The 20,098-nt window shown below is 43.7% G+C and overlaps 1 protein-coding gene across 3 annotated transcripts in view; it reads right to left on the reverse strand.

Moving 5' to 3' along the window:
• Window positions 1-20,098, reverse strand: part of IFT81 (intraflagellar transport 81) — a 140,652-nt gene that overhangs the window by 90,711 nt on the left and 29,843 nt on the right. The window contains exons 1-2 of one of the 3 annotated variants that reach the window (XM_060283151.2): window positions 13,647-15,052; window positions 13,214-13,295 (exon numbers count right to left, since the gene is read on the reverse strand). The gene's annotated coding sequence lies outside the window, so the exon portion shown is untranslated. Of the gene's footprint in view, window positions 1-13,213; window positions 15,053-20,098 lie in introns of those variants that run through there. The other 2 variants (XM_030860290.3, XM_030860291.3) reach the window with 2 other exon arrangements.

Genomic DNA, 20,098 nt, shown 5'->3' on the forward strand with positions numbered 1-20,098 from the left:
GTGTATTTTCATTTCAGATGCCTTTCAAGTTCTTTTTTTTCCAGCTGAGTGTTGGTGTATTTATAGAATTCAGGGGGAGTATTTAAGGGTAACCAACAGTGGAGCTGCATTTTGGGACATCAGGAAGCTCAGAATCATGCAGGAAAATGTTGATGGGGTGGGACAAGAAAAGGCCAGGAGCAGCAGGGCACAAATCTTCTTCTTCATGTTGTCAAGACCTTTTCTCCCTTCTGGGATGATGACGTCAAATCAAGGTCTATAAGAGTGCTATAGATGGAATATAGAATCAAAATGACGGGCAAACGGATGGAAGGCTGAACAATTTGTGGTATAAACATACGGCAGAATATTATTCAGCCATAAAAAGAAATGAAGTATGAATACATGTTGCAACAGGGATGAACCTTGAAAACACCTTAAGTGAAAGAAGCCAGACACAAAAGGCCACATATTGTATGATTCCATTTATATGAAATATCTAGAAAAGCCAAATCCATAGGACAGAATGCAAGCTGGTGATTGCCAGGGGCTGGGGCGGTGGTGGGGGTGGGAGAATGTGGAGCAAAGGCTTCAAGGGTATGGGATTTTCTTTGAGGACGATGGAAACCTGGAAATAGACAGAGGTAGTGGTTGCACAATACTGTGAATGTACCAAATGCCACTGAATTTTCCCTTTAAAAAGGTTAATTTTATGTTATGTGAATCTCACCTCAATTTTTTTAAAAAATGATGGGCAGTCAGGCCCTTAGGAGGTCACCCCAAGTCTTCCAAGCTGTGTTTGCTCCCTATGGTTGAAGTTCCAGGAGCTGCATGGTATACGGTCTGATTTCATTCTAGGTTTCCCTTCTCTCTCTACTCCTCCGACCACTCGTTTCCATTCAGTTGCTCAGACAAAACAAACCCATCCCAGCCTCAAGATCTTTGCACTGCTGTTCCTTCTGCCTGGCCGTTCTTTCCCCAGATCTTCACCAGCCTGGATCTGTCTCCTCAGCCAGGTCACAGCTCAAATGTTAGTTTCTCATCTAACATCTGAGGAGGTCAGGAAGTCTTTCCTGACGCTGTTACTTAAAGTAATACACCCACCAGTCATTCTCCATCATTGTGCTCTGCAGACTGTCTGTTATGGCCCATTAGTGGGTACTGAAATCAGTTTAATCATTAAATCAGTTTAATGTAAATCATGATTAACATTTTTAAAAACTGAAATTAAGTGGAATAGAAAATATCACACAGAATAAGGGTAAATATTTCTTTGACAGAAATATTTTTGCTGCATTCAAACCACTCCAAATTTATTGGCTTAAAAACAATACCTTTTGGGACTTCCCTTGTGGTACAGTGGTTAAGAATCTGCTGCCAAAGCAGGGGACACAGGTTCGAGTTCTGGAACGGGAAGATCCCACATGCTGCGGAGCAGCTAAGCCCGTGCACCACAACTACTGAGCCTGTGCTCTAGAACCCGCAAGCCACAACTACCAAGCCTGCGTGCCACAGCTACTGAAGCCCATTCTCTGCAACAAGTGAAGCCACCTCCCACCTCAATGAGAAGCCCGCACACCATAACGAAGAGTAGACCCCACTGGCCACAACTAGAGAAAGCCCACGCGCAGCAACGAAAACCCAATGCAGCCTAAATAAATAAATATTTTTTAAAAAAACCCTTTCCCCCCACAAGTCTGTGGATGAGCTCAGCTGGGCAGCTCTTCTGCTCCATGTGGTATCTCCTGGGTCATCATGTGACTAAGTTAGGCTGGGAGCTTGTCTGGGGCTGGAACATCCAAGATGGCTTCCCTCCTTTCTGGGGTCTCAGTGCTGGCTGCCATTTCTCCCTCGTGTGGACTCTCTCTTTCTCCTTGTGGTGTTTCATCACTCAGTGGTCTAACCTGAGCTTCTTTACATGGCAGCTGGGTACTAATGGCATAAAAGTGAAAGCCACCAGGCCTCTTAAAGCTGAGGCCCAGAACAAGTACAGTGATCATTTCCATTGGTCAAAGCAAGTCATAAGACCCTCTCGGGTGCAGAGTCCTAACCACTGGACTGCCAGGGAATTCCCTAGACTCTACCTATTGACTGCGGAGTGGCATGTGCATACCAGGAATGATGCTTGCCAAACTGCTGGCAGATATCTTCACAGACAATCTACCACAGCTGTTCTGTGAAAGTTTCATTTCTGCTTAATGAACATGCATGGGTGTTCACTGGGTCACACAATAAGCATATTTCTTGCTGTGAATCACAGTCAAAAGGTTTAAAAAACACACTTCTTCCACATCCCTTTTTTAATATCTTCCATAGCACTTAGTACTCTCAGAACTTAATTTACTTTATTATGTCACCCCCATGAGAATATAAGCTCTCTGAGGACTTGTCTGTCTTGTTCACTGCTATATCCCCAGCACCTGTCAGGGCCTGGCACCTAATTGGTGCTTAATAAACATCTGTTGTTGTTGAATAGGTAGTAAGAGTTATTATTAGGTGCTGAGCAGTTAAAAGAATTATCTCATTTAATTCGTTTAACACATTTGAGCTCCTACTGTGTGCTGGTGAGACAACAGTGAACAAAACAGACAATAATTGCTGCCACAGAGTTTACATTAGACTAAGATACTAGAATAGTATTGAGTAGATTTGTTGATGTTATTTTGACAGATAAGGAAACTGAGAGTCAGAGGACTCAGTCAATTTACCCAAGGTCACATAGCTAATAATTTCACCCTGATACCTGGCTCTTCTCTACCCTGCCGCAGAGGCTGGGCTTTGCCCAGAGATGGGCCTAAGTGGTTACTGATCTCAATTCCTGCAACTGCTTCTCTGAAGGATCAGACATCTTTCTGGGAATCAGGCACAAGGTAGTGGGAAGAGGAGAGCCCCATGACCTCAGGGTCCCTGCCTTCCCCACTCCCTGCCCCCCCCCACTCCGTGATGACGTCTCACACCTGGGGTGTTGCAGATTTGAGCCACAGGTCTCAGTCACCCCCGACTGTCTTATCGGCATGTGACATCCCCAAGTGGCTGGGGCCTGCAGGCCTGGCAAAGAATGCAGCCCGAACAAAAATAAACCTGCCACATTCTTTGGCAGCCCCCTGCCCCTTCCCGCTCTCCAGCCATCCATCCTCACAGCAGAGCCTGCCAACGAAGGCCGAGAGAGGGAGAACAGGGTGGAGGAAGTACTGCTGCAGTCCAACCCTGAGAAAGAGAGGGAGAGGGGAAGAGAGGAAGAGAAAGAGAGAGAGAGATCACCTTATATGGGAACGTGCGCAGACAATATGTGGCAATGGCTTAGAGGGCAGCAGAGGTCAGATACCAGACAGATGGAAGAAATTAAACATGGGACAGAGAGTGTTCCTGGGCCCTGAAAACAGCTCTTGTTTCACAGCGAGTTCGCACAAAACCTGGCCCGTTTTCCTTTTTAGCCTAGGCCAAGCAAGATTTGCGTCCTAAACGCTACATGACTTTGAATCAGGCCCCTGACTCTGGCTGGCCGAGGTCTCAATCCTCTCAAGTCATTTCTCTGACGAACAAAATTCCTCTTTGCAAAAAAAAAAAAAAAAGACGGGGCCTGTTTCCCAAGAGTTTCCAATACCTCTCCAAAGCACATAAATTTGCTGTTAGTGAGTAAATACCCCTTCATTTCGCATTCATTCATTCATTCAACAAATATTGAGGACCAATTATACCCCATGCACTGAGCCAGGGTCTGGAAAGACAGTGTTGTTGTTGATGATGATGATGATGATGATGATGATAATAGTCGTAATAATAATAATAATAGTTACCATGTGTTGATTTGCACTCATCTGGTAATGTTTCAGTTCATAATAATTTACTTAGTACCTTCCATGTTCTAGTCATTGGTGATACTGAATGTTGACCTAGAATCATCTGGTCCCTGCCCTTGTGGAGTTTACAAGGGAGTGGGGGAGTAGAAGTGACAGATATTGAACAAGTGATCCCCCTGGATCCTCACAACAGTTTTTTGAGTTAGTTACCATTACCATCTCCATTTTATACGGGGTTTTTCAGCTTCAGCGTTACGGACATTTTGGGTTGGATCATTCTGTGCTCTGTGTGTGTGTGTGTGTGTGTGTGTGTGTGTGTGTGTGTGTTTGGGAGCAGCTCTGTGCACTGTAGGATATTTTGCAATATCCCTGGCCTCCACCCACTAGGCATCAGTAGCAATAACCAACACCCTCAGTTCCTCCAGTTGTAACAACCAAAAAATGCCTCTAGACATTGCCAAATGTCCCTGGGGGACAAAATTGCTTCTGGTTGAGAATCACTTTTTTCAACAGATGAGGAAGTAGGAGGGGTTATAAAACTTCCTTAAGGTCATACCACTGGCATGTAGGGCTCACACCTCCGTCATTTTGATTCCAAAGCCCACGGGCCTAACCATTACAGTGTGAAAACCTGTATCCTTGACAACAGATGACTCTGGGTTTGGATGATTGTAGACCTCACTAGCTCATTTCACAAAATGGAAGTCATCTGTGTTAGTTCAGATCCTCTGAGAAGCAGATACCACGTTGAGCACAAATTTGCAGATTTACTGAGGATTTATTTATTTATGCCTATGAGGGATAAAGGGCAAGGGAGTGAGAATAGGCAAGAGACTGTTCAGACTGTGATGCTGGTCTGATACCTTGGAAGGAGAGGGGGACAGAAGGTTTGGGTAGGAAGAGCCTTGGACAGCAGCACAGTTCTAAGAAAGTTTTGGCCATGCTGAAAGGGAGTTCCCCAGCCACAGTCAGCTGTGAGAGGGATTCCAAGTCGGGCAGCAATGGGGCTTCACTAGCACGCGCAGTGTGCTCTGTTATTGGCTGGGAGCAGCCCGGGGAGGTATGGCCTTGGCATGAGCTTGGTGGATCCAGAGGGGTGAGAACTAGTGCTGTCAGTCAACCATGCTCTTCGAAGCAGACACTCAGGAAGGAGTTCTGAGTGGTGCACTCCAACCATGGCTGCCACATCATCAGAGAAGTGCTGCCCAGTAGTTACAGTCACCTTAAGACAAGGAGATAAAGGCACTGGAGATGCAGTGGGCAAAAAAGCCAGGTTGGCATCCTTTAAGCAAAAGGGTTCATTTTCCTTGCAATGTCTTAAACTTCTTAGTGAACTTTGAAGTCAGCTCTAACTTGGGTACCATCAGCAAGGAGGTAAAGAGTGCAGTCTTGAGGGTCTAGTTTGTAGTTTGTGAAAGTGGGCACTCTCTGAGCCTCAGTTTCCCCATGCATGTAATGGAGTTAACCTGCTTTATCTCATAGGGTTGATGTGAGGATTGAATGAATGTTCATGGAATTGCTTTTCAGAAGAAGATGGAGGTCCTCCTGCACAAACTTTCTGCCCATCCTTTGGTTTTGTAAGGACATCTCCCTGCTAGCCACCCTCTCATCCTTCCAACTAAGATTCATCTTGGCATATACCCAAGGGACAACAAACTAGTATCCCCAGGGCTAAGTATGACAGATAGGCAAGTTGTGTTTGGCTCACAGAGCACTAAACAAACAAACAAGCAGAATGAACCAACATCTGAAAATCGAGATATTTCAGGATGAGGCCAATCAAAACCAGTGAGACTCAATTGCATTTGTTGGGACTGTCTGGATTTCTGGAAATCTGGATATACTATGTGGAAGCTTGGCTTAAGCTGAGAAGAGGCTTCCTGCTTCAGATGGGACATGCACTGACCTGTTTGCCACAGTTCCCCCTGCTCCCTACCATGTGTGATCCGGAAGCCACTGTCAGTTGCTGATTATCGTCACGTTTGTGCTGCCGTTCTTCCTAGAATAACATTCCTTTGTCTCGTGTACCTATTGAAGGGGAACGTGTAGACCAGGAAGCCTATGTTCTTTCTTGTATCTGCTCCTACTTCACTCACTTAGACCATCTCCTGGTGCCTGTAGCATCCAAGTTTACCTTTAAGCTTGCCATCCTTTTAAGCCCTTCTGGAATCTTCTTCCTAAAATTATCCCTGCAATTTCATAAGAAATCTCTACATTACACCTAGAATCTTCCCCCACCACTGACTCCTTCCTCTAGCCTTCCCACTATGCACCAGTCTTCTTCTCCACACCCACCTCCCCTGCCTTGTTCCTGGGACATTGCCTTCCTCTCATGGGAAGGCCACCCTCATACCCTCTTTCCTCATTCAAATTGACTTCAAGACCCAGGTCAACCCCCACCCCGATTCAACCATGCCGGGCTACAATGAAATTGTTCTGGGAACTCCTAGTACAGTGAGAATCTGAACCACACACACCAGCACTCAGCTCCATAGCTGTTGAATGAATGAATGAGGGGATAATCTACATGAGTTGCAATAATTAGAAAGCAGGGTCAAGATTAGGACAAAATAAACAAAAATGTTAGTGGGAGCTATTTTGATAGGTTATGGGTGATTCTGGCTTTTCTTTATTCCTTTTAGTTTTTCCTACAATTGAGAAAAAAAGATAATAGTGAAAAGGAAGTAATGTGAGTCTGGTTTAAACATCTAGACTATAAGCAAGGTGAGGGCAAGGACCAAGTGTTAATTCTGATATATCCTCCTAACTCCCAGCAGCAGGGCACACACAGTGAGCTAGGGAGAGCTCCCTGGGAGCTAAATTAACAGCACCAGGGCTTATAACAGAGACTGTCGATTCGCTTCTCGAAAGCTTCTTAGTGAAGATGTCCCCCTTTCCTCTTTCAGACTCTCCAAACCCCAATTTTGTGTGGTGTCCTCTGCCTCTTCTTCACTGCCGTGTGCTTCATGGAAGAAGAGTCCAGTCCCAACCCCTGCACTGATCAGTCTAGCCCAGGGTTTCTCAACCTCAGTACTATTGACATTTTGGGCAGGATAATTCTACTAATCTTGTTGAGTTGTTGTACGTGCCACCTTGGAGTTTACTTGTTATATGAAGTAAAATTTTCCTTAATGTTGAAGTGTTTAAGCTAATTTGAGTTGTGCCTTTCTGTTGCAGCATCTTAACCAACCCAGGGATGTCTTAAAGACATTGCACTCACATACAAATAAAACGACCATCAAAAACAGTGATGATCTGGGTGGTTGAGGGCAGATATCAGCATCTGGAGTTGGGGATAGGTGTGTCAATTAATAGTCCCTTTTTTTTTTTTTTTTTTTTTGCGGTACGCGGGCCTCCCACTGCTGTGGCCTCTCCCGTTGCGGAGCACAGGCTCCGGACGTGCAGGCCCAGCGGCCACGGCCCACGGGCCCAGTCGCTCCGCGGCACGCGGGATCGTCCTGGACCGGGGCACGAACCCGAGCCCCCTGCATCGGCAGGCGGACCCCCAACCACCGCGCCACCAGGGAAGCCCCTAATAGTCCCTTTTGAGTACCATTGCTGATCTAAAGCTATTCCAGTTCTACGTGAAATTTCTGATAACCTGTGCAGATGCTGAGACAGAGAGAGAGGAGTTTAATTTCTTTTGCAAAACAAGGAGCAATATCTGGACTCAAACCCACTATGTCCCATCATATGAAAACTGCTGCAAAACACCAAGTTCTGTAGTTGTTAAGCTAATATTTCTGGGAGTCTACCAAACAGCCTCTAAGATGGAGCTGATTAAGAAAATGCTAAGCCAAATGGCATAACCTCTAGAAGCCTCAGTTTTCTCTTCTGTAAGCTGGGGAGAACAAGAGGAGAATCCCCTGGTATTGAGGATCAGAAAATACTTCATGAACCATAAAGAAGGTAATGTGTTATCAATACTAAGCAGACAAGACATACAGCAATGCTGTTCCTAAAATTGGAATGTTCTAAATTTAGGATGTGGTATGAACAAAATTATCTGTTGATTGTTTGTATGTAGTCTTGTTAAATTTCTTATGCTTCTGAGGTTCTGCTTTCTCATTTGTGTACTGGGGCAAGACCTCATTCTGACTGTGCGCTGAGGATAAAATAAGGCTCTTTGAAAAAGAGAAACATACTACTATCATTATTTCACCACAGTTTTCTTGCCCCGCGTCAGATGATAGCAACAGGGCAAACAAGACTTGCAGGCACGGACTCTACAGTGAATGTCGGCTCACCGCTACCCTCTACTGGTCATTAGCGGTGCACAGGTAGATACAGAGAAGAGAGGGTCCTTGGAGAGGGACCCCAGGAAACTGAGGCTCAGAGAGGGAAAGGGACTTGCTCGAGGGCATGGAGATAGTCTTGGACAGAACATTTGGGACTCCTGATTCTTAGTTTTTTCCAAAGGGAGAAAAATGAGAGCTGGAAACTCATTATGGCTTCACTCTTGCTAAGTTCTCACGAGCTGTTCTAGATAGTCTGATTGGGACTTTTCTCTCCTGTTCTTCCCTCACCACCCAAACTGCTTGGACTTCCCATCCTTTTCTTCATACCAACGTGGCCACCATCGGCCCTGAGGCTAAGAGTCCTGTTGGGTGCTGGGTGCTTCACAAAAATGATCTCAGATCCTTACAACTGCTTTATAAGGTAGGCCGGGAAACTAAAGCTCAGAGAGATTAAGACTCTTGCCCAAGGTCCAACAGCAAGTAAGCACAGGAACCAGGATCTCAACTCTCACCTAAGACCCCAAAGCCCACATTCTACCTGCCACCAAAACACAAAACAAAGCAAAACATCATGGCAACTTGTGTTGAATACATGATTAAAGGTAATCTTGTGGTTTTTTTAATGCCCCAAATGGCATTTGCTGGGCAGACATATGATGAAGCAACAAAAGAGGGAAAATTTTTGAGCACTACCACATACCAGTGACACTCATATATATTATCTGTCAATTCTCCGATGACACATATATGATCTTGAATTCTGTCAACGATATTGAGTCACAAATGAGGAAATTGAGTTAAAAGAGATTAAGAAATTTGCCTAAAGCCACTTGGTGAAAGCTGGCATTCAGACTTTAATCCTCCTGCTTGGTGTTAGTATATAAACAAATTATGCTCTTAGAAGCGTAAATAGAGGAGAGTATATGGTAGCCTGTGTCAGGCTAGACTGCAGGCCTCCCCGCCACAAAACCCCTCAGGCTCTCCTATAAACCATTTTCTTCCTGGAGGCCTCAGGATTTGAAGTCCTCCTGATCTGAGTTCAAACCCCTTTCCTTTTTTTTTTTTTTTTGAATTTTATTTTATTTATTTTTTTATACAGCAGGTTCTTACTTGTCATCCATTTTATACACATCAGTGTATACATGTCAATCCCAATCTCCCAATTCATCCCCCCCCACCACCCCCCGCCACTTTCCCCACTTGGTGTCCATACATTTGTTCTCTACATCTGTGTCTCTATTTCTGCCCTGCAAACCGGTTCATCTGTACCATTTTTCTAGGTTCCACATATATGCATTAACATACGATATTTGTTTCTCTCTTTCTGACTTACTTTACTCTGTATGACAGTCTCTAGATCCATCCACGTCTCTACAAATGACCCAATTTTGTTCCTTTTTATGGCTGAGTAATAGTCCATTGTATATAGGTACCACAACTCCTTTATCCATTCATCTGTCGATGGGCATTTAGGCTGCTTCCATGACCTGGCTATTGTAAATAGTGCTGCAATGAACATTGGGGTGCATGTGTCTTTTTGGATTATGGTCAAACCCATTTCTGAGCCCTACTATGTGCCAGGCCCTGGCTGGGTATATATTTAATTTAATTCTTGAGAGAACACTGCGAGGTAGATAGCAATTACTATCCCTATTTTACAGGTGAGCAGATTGAAGCTCTGAGAAGTACAGTTGACTGTTGAAAAACATGGGTTTGAACTGCCTTGATGCACTTCCACAAAGATTTTTTTCAATAGTAAATACTACAGTACTTCATGATGCATAGTTGATTGAATCTGCAGATGTGGACAAACCACAGATACGGAGGGTTGACTCTGTATATACTCGGATTTTCAACTACGAGGACAGTCGATGCCCCTAACCCCTGTGTTGTTGAAGGGTCAACTGTATCTTGCTCAAGTATGTGGGCGAGCCCAGGTGTTGATAATTTGCCAATATTCTATGTGATATTTTCTTCATGGTCTTATTCTTCCCCATTAGCATACAGGAAAATAGAGTTAAAGACAAGTGAAAATGACTTGCCTCAGGGCCTTTGCACTTACTGTTCCCTCTGCGTGCAGTGCTCTTCCCAGACATCCTGGTGGCTTGCTCCCTCATCCTCCTAAGGTCTTCACTTAACAATCATCTTCTGGGACTTCCCTGGTGGCGCAGTGGTTAAGAATCTGCCTGCCAATGCAGGGGACACAGGTTCGAGCCCTGGTCCGGGAAGATCCCACATGCCGCGGAGCAACTAAACCCGTGCACCACAACTACTGAGCCTGCGCTCTAGAGCCCACGAGCCACAACTACTGAAGCCCACGTGCCCTAGTACCCGTGCTCCACAACAAGAGAAGCCACCACAGTGAGAAGCCCGTGCACCACAACGAAGAGTAGCCCCTGCTCACCGCAACTAGAGAAAGCCCACACGCAGCAACGAAGACCCAACACAGCCAAAAATAAAAACAAATAAATTAATTAATTTTTAAAAAATGTGATATAGCCACTCATTGGAATATTACTCGGCCACAAAACGGAATGAGCTACTGATACACTCTAAAACATGGATGAACCTTGAAAACATTACACTAAATGAAAGAAGCCAGTCACTAAAGACCACGTAGTGTATGATTCCATTTATGCGAAATGTCCGTAATAGGTAAATCCATGAAGACAGAAAGAAAACTGGTGGTTACAAGGGGCTGGTAAATCCATAGAGACAGAAGGTAGATTGACAGTTGCCAGGGGCAGCGGGGGAGGAGGGAATGGAGAGTGACTGCTTAGTGGGTAAGGGTTTTCCTTTGGGGGTGATGAAAATGTTTTGGAACTAGATAGAGATGGTGGTTGCACAACACTGAGAATGTACTAAATGCCACTGAATTCTATACTTTAAAATGGTTAATTTTATGCTGTGTGAAGCTCACCTCAATTTTACCAAAAAGTTCAACCCTAAGCACATCTTATCTTCCTTCCCTGTTTGATTTTTCTCGATAGAGCACATGGCCCTCTCACATACTATATATTAGTATCTATTGTTCATCCTGTTTCTTTAGAATATAAACACCAAGAGGGTAGGGATTTTGATCTCTTTAGTTATCTCACCCCAAAGAGTCCCTGGCACTCTGTAGGTATTCGTTGCATAAATGAATTAGAAAAAGTGTGGTGATGAACCAGAGTCCCGCCCCACCAACCCACCCCGCTCTCTAATTCTAACGGGCTCTTGATCCTCAAGCAAATTAACAGTAATCTTCAGTATGGGCTCATTTTTTCCTCCTTTTCCTAAAGAGCTAAATCCATAGGCTCTCAGCTCAGCTCTTTAAACCCTTCTCTGCAGAGAGTCTGAGAGAAGAGGGGCAGGAGAGGAGACAACGAATCCATCACTATGTGGAGAAACACTGTCCACTCTGCCGCTCTGTGGCTGCCCGCAGCAGTTGATTGTAACCCCAAACTGATGCTGTGAGGCCATCTTGTCCCTCAGCCAGGAGGACATCATTCCCAGCTGCTGCACAGGTGGCTCTTCAGGAGGGATATTTACAGGAACGAGTCAATAACCATTTATGAACAGCCATTCTGACACAGCTGTATACCAGGCACTTGGCCGAGTTACAAATGTAAGATATAATCATTCATTTGATCATTCATTCACTTATGTGGTTATCAAACATTCATTGAGCACCTACCATGGGTCTTACATTATGGCCCTTGATTTCAGTTTACAATTGAATTTACAGCCAAGGCACCAACACAGTATAGACCAGAGTTTCTCAGCCTTGTCACTATTGACATTTTAGACCAGACAGTTCTTTGCTGTGGGCGTTGATCTGTGTATTGTTGGATGTTTAGCAGCATCTCTGGCCATTAGATGCCAGCACTCCCTCAATCATGACAACGAAAAATGTCTCCAGATATTGCCAAATGTCCCCTGGGGGTGAACAATCACCCCTGTAATGAACCAATGGTTTAGATGAGTATTTTTCCCCCAAACCCAGATAAACCACAATTATCAGAGAGAAGAAAAACACATTTAAAATTATTTTTGCTGTTCAATCTTTCCTCTCTGTCTCTTTCTGTCTCTCTCTGTCTATTTCTTTCTGTGTCTCTGTCTCTTTCTCTATCTCTCTGTCTCTGTCATTCTCTGTCTCTGTCTCTTTGTCTCTGTCTCTCTGTTTCTCTCTATGTATATACATATATGTATATATTCTTTCTTTTGCTAGTTAAATTGGAAAGGGAGAGCATAACAGCTAACATCTGTAAAGGGCATATAGTGTTAACTTTATTATAATAATAATTATTATGAACCTGCACCATTCAACACTTTAAGTCCCTTATCTCGATTACTCTCACAACCACCCTACGAAGAAGATGCCATCAATGCCCATTTTACAGATGAAGAAATTGAGGTTCCGAGGTGTTAATCAACTTGTCTAAGGCCACACTGAGAGTAATGGGCACAGCTAGTGTTCAAATCCAGTTCTGTATGATTCCAAAACACGAGCTTTTCACCACCACATTACATATTCCCAGCTCCTGGCACAGAGCCTTGCACATAGTAGGTGTTCAGTAAACATTTGTTGTCTGAATTAATAAACAAAGGGACGGGGAAAGGATTGTAAGAAAGGTCTGGAGAAGCATAGGCTCCTACTTTGGGGCCTGATGCTCAGGAGGGACATGTACTATTTTACTTCTTTCTATTATTCATCCATCCACCAGTCCATTGGTCTATCCATCAATCCATTCATTCATTCACCAAGCATTCCCTGAAAACGTGGGTTGTGCCTGCTACCTAGGTGGGATTCTGGTTTCAAGATACTTGAGGAGACATGACATGTGTTCAGAAATAATTGCAACCTCAGGTTCAAAGTGATAAGCCATATTATGAAGGTACACATAAAGGTTCTACTAGTCAAGACTCTTTTGGTTCCAAGTGATAGGAGGGTCTGCTTCAACTGGCTTAAGCAGAAAAGGGAAGTTACTCGCTCCTGAAACTAGTCAGGCCTTCTGGCATGGCTTGATCCAGATGTTCAAATAATGTCATCAGGAATCCCTCCATCATTTCCCTCTGGATTTCTCTGAGTTGACTTCATTCCCTGCTGCCAAATGGCCACCAATAATTTTAGGCCCATATCCTACCAGCTTAGCAACTCCAGCATAAAGAGAGCACCACTGTTTCAGTAATTTTAACAAGACATATCAGACTGACCTGGCTCACATGTCCAGTCTTGAACAGAGCACAGTAGCAATGACGAAGTGTCTCAGACTGGTCCTGGATCCACTCCTGGGGCCTGTGGGTGGGGACAAAATCAACTGAGAATGTAGAAGGCACGGTTCTGTCAAAGGAAAACCAGAAGAGAAAATAAGGCCAGACAACAAAACCAACAGATGTCTACTCCAGGTATGATGGGGGTTCAAAGGAGAGAGCAGCCTCTTTTAGCTGGCAGATCAGGGAAGACTTTTTGGATCTTGTGGAGTCTGTGAGCTTTGATATCACCTAAGGAACCCAGAACAGGACACAGCCTAGGAACTGATTGGAGACTCCAATACTCCACACCCAAGACTTTGACTTTCAGACACCCCCGTCAGTGCCAAGATAGGGCCCATTCCCTTGGGAAAAACACAAATAGGTCATTATTTACCTGGGCAAATAAATTCTCTATAGAGCTCTTCCCAGGCTGGTCCATATTACATGCCTTATAGCTGTCCAGGTCCCCTATGAACACAAAGATTTCCTTCCGCATGTGGGAGAGGCTACTCATTCAGCTCCAGGTCAAAGGACCATTCCATTGGTACCAGTGGCAGGAACTCTTGCTTGTCTTTCAATATCCATTCTCCTTTCTCAAGAAAAGTAAGAAAACTCCTGATCCAATTTTAAGCAAGCAACATGGTCAAACAGAATAAGGACTACATTTCCCACCTCTTGTTGCAGGTAGGTGTGGTCACGTGACTAAGTTCTGACCAATGAGCTGCAAGTGGCAGTGACAGGCCACGCCCTTGAAGGGAGGAACATGCCCTTTCTTTCTCCTTTCCTCCTTCTTCCATCCTTCTATTTGGAATTTGATCCTGATGGGGAGCCATTTTTGACCATGCTGATGAGGGCAACACCCTAGAGATGGGTCCCTGATGAATTCATTGCTCAGAGCCGCCATACCAGCCCTGGACCATTTTCATCCAGACTGCATGTGAGAAAGAAATCAATTTCTACCTTATTTAGGCTACTGTTATTTGGGGTCTCTATTGCATGCAGTTGAGCTCTGTATCCTAACTGATATAGTGCCTGTATCTGGACATTTCCAATGACCTTTGGGCAGAGAAGGGAAAAAAATAAGGATGTACATCCTTGATAAATGCTAGTATGAGACTGCACTACCTCATTTAATCACCAGGACACCATAAGGTAGGTATTACCATCCCCTTTTACAGATGGGGAAAATGAGGCTCAAGGAGGTTAAATAACTTTCTTCAGATCACATAGAAGTGGCAGAGTTGTGATATATGCTCAGAACCACCTATTCAAATTAGCTCCAGAAAATGATTTTCATATTAAAGACATAGTTCTCATGGAATCTCCTACAAAATCTATAGCCTTAGGAAGGGCAAGAATCAGGGTGATTCCAGGGACCACATCAGTTAGAGCTGGAGGACTTTCACCCTAGAGCTCCTCCTTTTACTTGATTCCCTTAATGCCTTTGTCTCTTAATTTAAATTCTTTTTTAAAAAAATATTTATTTATTTATTTGGCTGTGCCAGGTCTTAGCTGCAGCATGGGGGATCTTTTAGTTGTGGCATGCAGGATCTTTAATTGTGGCACACGGGATCTTTAGTTGCGGTGTGTGAACACTTAGTTGTGGCCTGTGGGATCTAGTTCCCTGACCAGGGATTGAACCGGGGTCCCCTGCATTGGGAGCGTGGAGTCTTAGCCACTGGACCACCAGGGAAGTCCCTTAATTTATATTCTTTTTTAAAAAATTAATTTAGTTATTTATTGTGGCTGCGTTGGGTCTTTGTTGCTGCAATCAGGCTTTCTCTAGTTGTGGCGAGTGGGGGCTACTCTTTGTTGTGGTGCGCGGGCTTCTCATTGCAGTGGCTTCTCTTGTTGCGGAGCACAGGCTCTAGGTGTGTGGGCTCCAGTAGTTGTGGCACGCGGGCTCAGTAGTTGTGGCTCACGGGCTTAGTTGCTCCATGGCATGTGGGATCTTCCCGGACCAGGGCTCCAGCCCATGTCCCCCTGCATTGGCAGGTGGATTCTTAACCACTGCACCACCAGGGAAGCCCCTTAATTTGTATTCTTGATAGAGAGATCCCAATTGGTCACTGGCCAGCCACTGTGCTGACTCTGCTTGGCAGTTGCCCATCCTGGTCCAATCAGCCCTGGTTAGGGACATGAAGGCCTGCTGATTTCAGGTTGAGCTAGAAGTTAGGCATGGCAGAAAAATTTATAATCTCTGCTAAAATTCAATCTTTGAATATTGGGTTATTGAACCTGGGCATAGAGCAACCACTCTCCTTGTCTTCTAGGAGCTTATATCCTCTTATTATTATTGTTACTATAATTAATAACGTATCACTATTAATGAAAAGCTGCAATTCGCTGAACACTATTATGTACCAGCCATGGTGCTTTTAATGAGTAATCTCATGTAATTCCTTTAAAGAAAATCAGTCAATCAGAGACCTTTCATCATGTATGGCAACACAGGGACATTTGGGATTTAAGAGGTGTGCTTTGGGAAAAGAAGTATAATTATTCCATTTTCACTTAATTGGAGAAACTAAGTGGTAGGTGCAGTTGTAAAGGAAGGCAAGCTCCTGGGCAGGCAGATGGTAAGTAGGAGGCTGTTCAGGCATAAGGGAAATGGGGGTGGGAATGAAAAAGAGACAGACAAGGGAAATTAAGTTTGACTGGATAAAATGGACAGTGAGAGTTTTGATAAGAGCAATGAAATGGGCAGGGAGAAGTACAGAGGTCTTCAAATCATGGACTCTCTCACCACGCCCTCCCTCTTCCACCAGAAGAGAACTAGGGTGCTCTCCCCACCTCTTCTTCCTGGGGCCTCCAGAGACCCTGAGCTCAGCCTGCTGGCCTGCCCCTCAGCTAGGGGCCTCACTTCCTGTTTGCTGTAACTGCTCTATTCCATGTCACCATCTCCATGTGTCCAGATCCAGCCTGGTGGCCTGATCCCTGTTCCTATCCATTCCATTGGCTTCTCCATTTGGCTTGGAACTCTTGAGCTAGACTGAGACTATGCTGATGAATGCCACATGACTGGCTCCACAAAAAGGGTGGAAGTAAGTCAACATCTTTGACATGAAGATGCTGTCATTTTGACAGGGGCCAAGAGAATGAGACTATTTTAGTTAAACTTGTTTGATGGTGAGGCATAAATACTCAGTCACACTATGTCACTGTGATATAATAAGAATATATATTAGGTCTCAGGCCCTGGTTCCTGACACAGAGCTCCTGAATTTCTTGGAATTTCCTGGGTTATAGGAGCATCTTTTGTCCTAAAGAGGCCACTCTTGGTGGGCTCCTGGACAGGCTCAGGATAGGGCTGGTCACCAAGAAGACCAAGCCATGATTAGAGGCTTGGAACTTTCAGTCCCATCTCCATCCCCCAGGGAGGGAAGAGGGGCTGGATATTGAGTTAATAACCAATCATGGCTAAGTGATGGAGCCTCCATAAAAATCCCTGTACTATGGAGCTTGGAGAGCTTCTGGGTTGGTGAACATGTCCATGTGCTGGGAGGGTGGCAAAGCCGAACTCCATGGGGACAGAAGTTCCTGTACTTGGGCCCCTTCCAGACCTCGCCACCCTATCTATGTACCTCTTCACCTAGCTGTTCTTTTGTCTCCTTTTTTATGTCCTTTACAGTAAACCAATAAACATGTTTCCCTGAGTTCTCTGAGCCATTACAGTAAATTACTAAACCCGAGGAAGGGGTCACGAGAACCCCCAATTTGTAGCCAATCAAACACCTGGGACGCACTACTTGTGACTCGCATCTGAAGTGGGGGCAGTCTTGTGGGACTGAGCCCTTAACCTGCGGGGTCTGTGCTAACTCTAAGTAGTTAGTGTCATGATTGAATTGTAGGACCCCCCTTTTGGTGTCCAGAGAGCTGGGAAATTGGTTGGTGTGGAAAACCCACATATTTGGTGTCAGGAGTGTTGTGAGTGTAGAGACTGACAGTGGCTTTTCCTTTTAGTCACAATTATTATACATATGATCAGAGAGAAATATATAACATGGGATTTCATGAAAAAAAAAACCAAAATAAGTTGTAAATGGGTCAGGGTTCTTGGACTCCAGAATTAATGAGGAATTCTCTGTTCGGGGTCACTCTAGGGACCTTCGGAGCTGGTGGGTCTTCATGCCGCAGCCCCACCCTCAGCTCCTCTGTGCTTTCTCTCTGTCTCCCTGCTTCTGCTTTTCATTTCATGTCCTAAATTTCCATCTATTCAGCATAACTTTATTCTGCTTTCCCCTCTATGCTCTGTAACAGAATGCCCTGTTGGAATTAAACTAATGGTTTTTATCTCTGCTTTAATGAGAGAGATGGTGACTCACTGATACAAGGAAAGTATTTTGCCTCCTGAGGGTGATGTATTCAGCTTTGGGGTTAAAAAGGGGAAGCTTTCAAGCACATGTGGATATCCTGGTAAGTTAAAAAAAACCAAAGAACAGAAAACTTGGTTTCTAAAAAAAATTAAACATACAATTGCCATGATCTAGCAATTCCACCTCTGGCTATATACCCCAAAGAATTGAAAACAGGGACATGAACAGAAATCTGTACAACGATGTTCAGAGAAGGACTATTCACAATAGCCAAAAAGGTGGAAACAAACTAAATGGAGAGAGAGAGAGAGAGAATTATTCAGATTTTAAAAGGAACGAAATTCTTTCTTTCTTTCTTTCCTTCCTCTTTCTTTCTTTCTTTCTTTCTTTCTTTTCTTTCTTTCTTTCTTTCTTTCATTTATTTTTTGCGGTACACGGGCCTCTCACTGTTGTGGCCTCTCCCGTTGCGGAGCACAGGCTCTGGACGCACAGGCTCAGCGGCCATGGCTCACAGGCCTAGCCACTCCACAGCATGTGGGATCTTCCCAGACCGGGGCACGAACCTGTGTCCCCTGCATCGGCAGGCGGACTCTCAACCACTGTGCCACCAGGGAAGCCCCGAAATTCTTTTTTTAAATTGAAGTATGGTTGATTTTACAATATGTGTTAGTTTCTGGTGTACAGCAAAGTGATTCAGATTATATATATATATGTGTGTGTGTGTGTGTGTATGTGTATATTCTTTACCATTATAGTTTGTTAAAGATATTGAATATAGCTCCCTGTGCTATACAGTAGGACCTTGTTGTTTATCTATTTTATATATAGTAAGTTATATCTGCTAATCCCAAACTCCTAATTTATACCCACCCCCTTCCCACTTTGGTAAGCATAAATTTGTTTTCTATGTCTGCAAGTATGTTTCTATTTTGTAAATAAGTTCATTTGTATCATATTTTAGATTCCACATATAAGTGATATTGTATGATATTTGTCTTTCTCTGTCTGACTTGCTTCACTTAATATGATAATCTCTAGGTCCATCCATGTTGCTGCAAATGGCATTATTTCATTCTTTTTAATGGCCAAGTAGTATTCCATTGTATATATACACGATATCTTCTTTATCCATTCATCTGTCAATGGACATTTAGGTTGCTTCCATGTCTTGGCTATTGTAAATAGTGCTGCTATGAACATTGGGGTGCATGTATCTTTTTGAATTAGAATTTTCTCTGGATATATGCCAGGAGTGGGATTGCTGGATCATATGGTAACGCTATTTTCAGTTTTCTTAAGGAAACTCCATTATTTGCAAATATTTTCTCCCATTCTGTAGGTTGTTTTTTCATTTTGTTTATGATTTCCTTCACTGTGCAAAAACGTGTAAGTCTGATTAGGTCCCATTTGTTTATTTTTGCTTTTATTTCTATGGCCTTGGGAGATTGACCTAAGAAACATTGCTACATTATATGTCTGAGAATTTTTGCCTATGTTCTCTTCTAGGAATTTTAGGGTGTCATATCTTATATTTAAGTCTTTAAGCCATTTTGAGTTTATTTTTATGTATGGTGTGAGGGAGTGTTCTAAATTCATTGATTTACATGTGGCTGTCCCAATACTGTTTGCTGAAGAGACTGACTTTTCTCCATTGTATATTCTTGCCTTCTTTGTCAAAGATTAATGGACTGTGGGTTTATTTCTGGGCTCTCTATTCTGTTCCATTGATCCATATGTCTGTTTTTGTGCCAGTATCACACAGTTTTCATTCCTTTGAATATTTTGTTGAATATTACTTTGAATGGCTTTGTAGTATTGCCTGAAGTCTGGGAGGGTTATGTCTCCACCTTTGTTCTTCTTCCTTAGGAGCGCTTTGGCAATTCTGGGTCTTTTATGGTTCCATATAAATTTTAGGATTATTTGTTCTAGTTCTGTGAATAATGTCATGGGTAATTTGATGGGGATCACATTAAATCTGTAGATTGCTTCGGGCAGTAATGGCCATTTTAACCACATTAATTCTTCCAATCCAAGAAGAGATGAAATTCTGACATGTTACAACATGGACGAACCTAGAAGACGTTATGCTAAGTGAAATAAGCCAGACACAAAAGGACTAGTATGGTATGATTCCACTTTTATGAGGTACCCAGAGTAGTCAAACTCATAGAGACAGAAAGTAGAATGGTGGTTGCCAGGGGCTGGGTGGCAGGGAAGGAATGAAGGGTTATTGTTTAATGGGTACAGAGTTTCAGTTTGAGATAATAAAAAAGTTCTGGAGATAAATGGTTGTGATGGTTGTACAACAAGATGAATGTACTTAATGTCACAACTTAATGTTGTACAACAAGGTGAATGTACTTAATGTCACTGAACTGTATACTTAAAATTGGTTAAAATGTTGGGGAGGGAAGGATTGGGCATTTGGGATTAGCAGATGCGAACTGGTATATATAGGATGGATAAACAACAAGGTCCTACTCTATAGCCCAGGGAACTATATTCAATATCCTGTGATAAGCCATAATGG

The sequence above is a fragment of the Globicephala melas genome, chromosome 13, assembly GCF_963455315.2.
Source record: "Globicephala melas chromosome 13, mGloMel1.2, whole genome shotgun sequence".
Classification (NCBI taxonomy): domain Eukaryota; kingdom Metazoa; phylum Chordata; class Mammalia; order Artiodactyla; family Delphinidae; genus Globicephala; species Globicephala melas.